General features: G+C 54.8%; 1 long non-coding RNA gene across 1 annotated transcript; it reads right to left on the bottom strand.

Annotated features, from left to right (window-relative positions):
• Positions 1-285: 285 nt before the first annotated feature.
• Positions 286-6428, bottom strand: LOC129635337 (uncharacterized). Its single transcript, XR_008706234.1, has 3 exons — positions 6258-6428; positions 1680-1853; positions 286-1417 (listed from the first exon to the last, which is right to left on the bottom strand). It is a non-coding gene; the product is annotated as an uncharacterized LOC129635337 (long non-coding RNA).
• Between the last annotated feature and the right edge of the window lie 285 nt (positions 6429-6713).

Genomic DNA, 6713 nt, shown 5'->3' with positions numbered 1-6713 from the left:
AGCAGGCTTGGGGCATGCAGTCAGCTCGCTGGGGTCCCTGGAAACTACAGGAGAGATCTGTGGTCCCTCAACAGGCGCCCACCTCTTGGCCACTAGGCAAGGATATCCCAGAGGGAACATCTGAGGCAGGGAGGGTTGGGTGGGTCCCTGAACCACACCTCTTATTGTACATAATGGCCTGAACCCCTCAGGCCATCATTGGATGTCTGCTTCACCTGTGGGACTCAAGCACCCATGGGGTGCATGGGGCAGAAGCACCCATAAGAAACCTGAGTTGGCTCGCAGATCCCCAGCTGGCCTAGAGAAGACCACGCCGCTGGATGAAACCGATCCTGGCTGGGATCGCAAGAGGAGCTTTCTCCAATCAGACGGGAGTCAGGTAAGCACACGTCTTTCAAAGACAGAGCAAAGTACATAACGGCAGGTGACACTGAGACACTCCCCTCTCCCCTGACCGGTGGCCCAGGGAGTCACAAGCAAAAGCAATGAATCAAGTGCAAATACACAAAGAACGAGGGCACTCCTAGGACCAGTCCAGCTTCCAGAACCGGGGCCAATCCCAGACCTGATCTCATTCACCAAGAAACAACAGCACACCCAGAGAGAGGAAGACAGCCCAGATCCCGCATGGAGCTCGGTGTGGCAGAGACACGTTAAACAAACAACAGATCACATCAGCTCCCGGACGGCTGTGATATGAATCTTCTGATTTTGGGTGGGCACTTTGCTAAAGCTGTCAACTGTCTCTGCCTATATAAAAACAGGAATTACTCCTGCTTTTCATTGGATGGAAAACATCCCAACTGTTCTGAAAAGCCCTTTCCAGAAGCCAGTCTGTTCTCACTGCAACAAGGCTGAGCTCCTAATATGTGCTGGGCACAGTTCTCAGGGAGCTACACGGACACACTCATTCCGTCCTTGTATCCACCCTGGGAGGGAGTACCACTATCTTATAGATTTGAAAACTGATGCACAGAGAGTTTAAGCAACTTGCTCAAGGGCACACAGCACTGACCCATGACACAGCCAGGATTTGAACCCAGGATCTGAATTCAACCCTGTACTCCAGGGCTCTCACCAACAGGCTCAGGAGCTCAGCGCTGTGCTGAGTGCTACAGCCGCTTACCCTGCCTCTCTGCTCCTCCAGCCCTGAAGCCTGTGCCCGCCTACTCGGGTTTCCCGTCTTCCTTATGTGTCCCTGCTCAGGAAATGGCAACCCACTCCAGTGTTCTTGCCTGGAGAATCCCAGGGATGGGGGAGCCTGGTGTGCTGCCGTCTATGGGGTCGTACAGAGTCGGACACGACTGAAGCGACTTAGCAGCAGGAGCAGCCAGCAGCTCAGGAACCCATTTCCCATTCTTTCAGTCTTCCTCCAGCTAAGGTATAAATTGCCCTGAGACAGATGTGGGATCATTATCTAGGATTAAAAAAAAAAAATTGAGGATGGATACCGCACAGAAGCCAATATCCAGGGTTGAGAGCATATGGTTCTAAATTTTACAGAGATAGAAATCTAATATTCCAACAGAAAGTAATTCTGCAAGTCTTTGAAACACTTCAAAAAACTGATCTGCAGAGGCAGACATAAATCATCATTGTGAAGGAAACTTTTCCTCCTAATAGGGGGAAAAAAAAAAAACAACTAAGGAAAAAAAAAAAAAGTTGAGGAAATGACTCACTGATGTGTACGGAGGCGAGAGAAAGTGGGCCCCGAGGAGCCAATGGGTGGTTTACAGAAGCCTCGAGGCCCAGCTGGGAGGAGGAGGCAGGCAAGTGAGGCCCCTGGAGCACCCATCTGAGCTTCTGACTTGTTCTTTCTTTTGCTTCTTCCACAGTTCATGACTCAGAAGCACCTGGAGATGGGGGTGAGCTGGGCTTAGGAGCCTAGGCTCAGACTGCTCAGAGTCCAGCCCTTGGAGAGGTGGGACAGCAACTTGGTCCACCTCTACCTCTTCCTAGCCGTGTGACCTCCAGCCACTGGCCTGCCCTCTCTGAGCCAACTTCTTTGTTGAAAAAATTGTGAGAGCAGTACCTATTACATGGATGGTTATCAAGATGCAAAATAAAAAGAAATTCCCCACACCAAGGGCCAAGGAAACACTACCAAGTAATAACTAATGACGGTAGTCATAGTAAGGCTGGCAGACCCTTTTATGTCCTGGATCACAGTACCCAGGGACCAGGTGGCCAGTTCAGGTCTAGCCCCGAGATGGAGAGCACGCACCTTGGGCATTCCCAATTCAAATGATGGCCCTGGAGCTCGAGCCAACTGTGGGCTGTGGTCCTGACCTGAACAGGAGCCCTGGATGCTGGGCAGAACAGGAATGGCAGGCCTGGGAGCTGGGAAGGAGGGGTCCCGCCGTGATGGTGGGGGCAGAGTGGAGGGGTAGATGCGTCCAGGTCAAGAAGGATTCCCAGGGTCTTTGGATCCTCCTGCATGTTGGACTATTTCCAAAACTGCACTGGGTCTCAGTCCAGACCCCTCCTACAGCCCACCTGTCAGGGGCAAGTTCAGAGGGTGTGTGTGGGTCTCCCTCACCAGCTGACGGAGCATTCACGCCAACAACCAGGGTTATAAGTAACCGCTGTCCTTCTCAGGTGGAGCTCTAGCAGGGACCTTTCATCGTACACCAGCCTGCTTCCTCTCTGGCTTGTTTGAGTAGGTGAGGACGACTCCCCACTGCCCACATAGGCCCCTGTGTCATTCTGCAGAGGGACCCTGGGCTGGCAGGGCCTGTCCCAGGCCTGTGTCCACAAGGCAGCCCCCCACCACCCCCAAAGCCTACGAACCCCACGACAAAGGCTCTGCTGGCACTGCCCACACACCCAGCCAACTCGGATCCAACCCAGGGATGCTGGCTCAGGCGATTGCGCTGCCCGGGGACAATGAACCCTCTCAGTGTCCTTAACATCGAATGACCCAACACCCTGCTTAAAGCCACGCTGCTCAACCATTCTCAAGTACAGTAACTCCTATCAAGAAAGATACAAATGGTGCTGGAGTGAACGACGGGGCCATTCTTGCGCATAAAAGGGCTTCTCTGTGTAGGCTTGTTGTGAATTGTCCTTTTTCAGTGCCTTGATTGTCAAGCCAGTGACTGACAGCAGAGCCGAGAAGGCACTGGCTGTGTTCGCCGGGAGGTGCTCCAGGGGGCCATGCAGAGTCACCCACATCCTTTCAGGCTGTGGTCCTGGAGGGGCCTGGGAAGGTGGGTTGCCCATGTGCTCCTGGCCCTGTGGGGCCACAGCAGAGGAAACCTAAGTGGGGAAGGGGAAATGGCCCATGTTCTTCCCCATAAAAGATGCCAAAGGGACTCTGGGCTGAGGGTTAAGTCTGGAATGCATGGTGGTTCATCCTTAGGCCACAGTGCCCTGGGGCTTGACTGTCATTTCCCCTCTGGGGGTAAGCCTGGGGATCCCCTGGCCTGACCACGGGGGCAGCCACTGCAGCAAAGGCTTGCCACCTGGCAAGGCTCAGGGGTGGGATGAGAGCAGGGCGCAGGGGGGCCACACCCAGGCCCAGCCAGTGTGGTGGCGCCGGGAGGGGAAAGTCCCTAGTGCGGGTCTCCAGGGGCTCTGCAGGGCCCGCTGGGCAGCCACTCCCTCTCCCCTGAGGATGGGCTCTAAGACCCGGAGCTCTTGTCTCTGCCTGTCCTACCCCTAAGTCCACCCCACACTGAAATACTTGACGTGTTTGTAGTTCCTCAAATAAGCCCAGCCTTCGCACCCTCCCTCAGGCCTCTGCAGGCATCTCAGGATGCCTTCTGTCTCCTCCTCCTTCACCAGCATTGAGCTCTGGAAGCTTCTCCAGTTCAGCCTAGTTGGATGAAGCCCTCAGAGCCTTGGCTCAACCCCTGCCAGTGTTTCTCCCCCTCTTCTGATGGGCTGCCGGTCTTTCTCCCCAGGGGAATGCGAGATAGAAAAACATCCTTCATTTCTATGCATTTGTCCAGAGTAGGGGGCCCTGGCTGTCCCCAGGGACCCTACGGGCTCTCCTCGGGAGATGGGAGATGCCTTCAAGGGTCTGGCTCAGTCATCTGAGGTTACTTTCAAAGCAGCTGCTCAAAAAGGGGGTGCAGGGTCCAGCCAGGTTGGCTAAGTCCGAGCCAGGAGTGGAGCAGGGACAGACGACACAGGGAGGCGACAAGAGTGGGAGGGGTTCTGGCATCCCTCTCCTTCTACTACCAAGACTTGCCAACCGCGTCTCAAAATTCTCGCTCCTTCACAGAAGGCTGGTGGAGAAGTGTTTTCCAGAGGTACCACCAAGGTGCTAGGAGGCCGCTCTGAGAACACAGGGAGGGGTGAGCCTCTCTGCTGGGAGAGGAACAGAGATCACTCATGGGAGGACGACGCTGTGTGTACGTGTCTGGTCAGCGGGCTTGGGGTCCAGCACCTCCACACGCAGGGGAAAACCAAAAGCCTGGTCACTGCTGAGAGCATCCAGTTGGGGCACTTAAAAACCATGCCATAGGGACTTCCCTGTGGCATTACAGGGGGGCCCCAGTTCGATCCTTGGTCAGGGAACTACATCCCACATGCCACAACTAAGAGCTTGCATGCTGCAACTAAGAACTGGTGTAGCCAGATACATTAAAATATATAAAGAACCCATGGCACAGGCACCTGGGTGGGAGCATGTGATGCTGACAGGGGTTTTGCAGGACCCCTGTCCTTCGGGTACAGACACTGACTGTGGATCCTGCCTGCAGGATGGACTTGGGGCGGCTGTGGGAGTGGGGGCCCTGTGAGTAGCTACATAGGAGCCCCGGAAGATGAGGAAAGTGAGCCCACAACTAGAAGTGCAGGTGAAGGTGTGGGGCCTTGGGAATGAGGGGTCTGGCCAAAGGCATGGAAGGAAGCTTGCAGTTGACCTGTGAACCAGGCCGTGAGGGAGATGTAGATCAGCAAACACAGAGTGGGGTGGCGGACAGGAGGACCACACACGAAGGCCTGGGGGAGCAGCCCTGGGGGCCAGGGGTTGTGAAGGCAGGGTGGGGTGGGTGGGGGAGGTGTGGATGGCCCTTGCTCATCAAGAAGTCCTAAGGAGCTTTGACGTGAGTTCTGTGAACTGGCCTATGGTTCCTCACTGAGGAAAGACGACCGGAGAGAAGAACCAGCTAAGGCGGTAGAGGCCGACTCGGGGCCTTGCTAATCAACCGGGGCACGAGACAGCACAGGCTGGAACTAGGTCAGCATCAGAGTGACTAGAGAACAGGATGTTGCTAGGGGACCACAGCTGCGGGACTCGGGGACCACAATGGGGGAGGAGGAGCAACCAAGGTTGGCACCCCGACTGCCAGGCATGGGGGAGGGGACTTGGCCCAGTGTCACTGAAGGACACAGCTGGCAGGAGCTGGAAAATGGGATCTGGAAAGGTCACCGCAGAGACACAGGCCCAGAGGTCATATGCTCAGTGGGCGGAGCCAAAGAGATGAGACTGTGAAAAGCAGATGAAGCAAAGATGTTGAAACCCAGCATCACAGAGCGGGGGGCTGGATGCATAGCAGGTACTCAACATGTCAACCTGCTCCGGTACCCTTGCCTAGAAAATCCCACGGATAGAGGAGCCTGGCAGGCTACAGTCCTGTGGTTACAAAGAGTCGGACACCACTGAGAGACTGAGCATGCACAAACAACATGCACATGTAAGCTAAGGGAGTCATCCTAGCCAAGACCCCTACTGCACACCCTGAGCAGCTCCGGGATGAAGCCAGATGCAGGCTGCATCAGCCGTGCTGGGGTGGGGAGGGGGACGGCTTGAAATTCATCAATGTCCAGACCCCACCCCAGAAATTCTCAGTCGGGGGTGCAACCCTGGCAGCAGCATGTCTTAGAAACCCCCTAACTGTGAAGACAGGGCTGAGAGTACTGAGAGAAATGGTCTAATTCCACAAACGAGGAGTGTGGCCCAGGAATCTGCTTAGGAATAAGTTTTTCCTAAAGAAACTTGGGTGATCCTGCGGCAGGACCTGACAGGAGGACCTCGGGTCTGGGGCAGACAGTGGAGTGCATGCTGGGGGCTGCCTAAGGACAGAGCAGCTCCACCCAAACATGCACACCTCAGTCAGGCTCTCTCCCAGGCACAGACGGAAGCCTCCTCTGTGTGCCGGGACGCATGGGGTCTCCCTGGCAACACAAGACGGTCACACCTGCCAGGTACCCTCCATCCCCTTTCTCTCCCACTTGCCTCGTCTGTGAAGACCTCAGAGTGATGGGAGCCAAAGAAAGCTGAGCTCCACCTGGAGAAGTCCACTTACTCAAGGACAGGCTCTGAAAACGTCACCGGCAATTCAGTTAGAAGACCCTCTCCATTTATAGAGGAAGTTTTCACTGCCTTGAGGAAGAGGCCTGTGTCTGCAGAATGTGAGTTGCTGTAACTTCTTAATCAGTCTTGTCTGAGGGGGTCCGTACTGAAGAACGCTGGAGGTAAAACCCTTTCAGACACGGAGATAAATACATGTGTTGATAAATACATGGTGAAGCTTTAGTCGTGGGCAACAGGGTGCAGAAACAAAAAGAAGGACGAAGTAGTGGAAGAACCTTCTAGAAGGGCAAATCGAGACGTGTGCCCCTAAACCTCATATCCTAAAGCCAGAATTCTAAGAGTACCTCAGACGTACAGTCACAACCAAACAAGCTAGCCAGGACCCAGAGAGGTTCTGGGACAAGGAGAGACCACCCCGTTGGGGACGGGGTCTCTGAGTAACAATAGT

The sequence above is a fragment of the Bubalus kerabau genome, chromosome 20, assembly GCF_029407905.1.
Source record: "Bubalus kerabau isolate K-KA32 ecotype Philippines breed swamp buffalo chromosome 20, PCC_UOA_SB_1v2, whole genome shotgun sequence".
In the NCBI taxonomy this organism is placed as follows: domain Eukaryota; kingdom Metazoa; phylum Chordata; class Mammalia; order Artiodactyla; family Bovidae; genus Bubalus; species Bubalus kerabau.
Note: the sequence above shows the minus strand (reverse complement) of the source record. Positions and strands in the feature narration are given on the sequence as shown.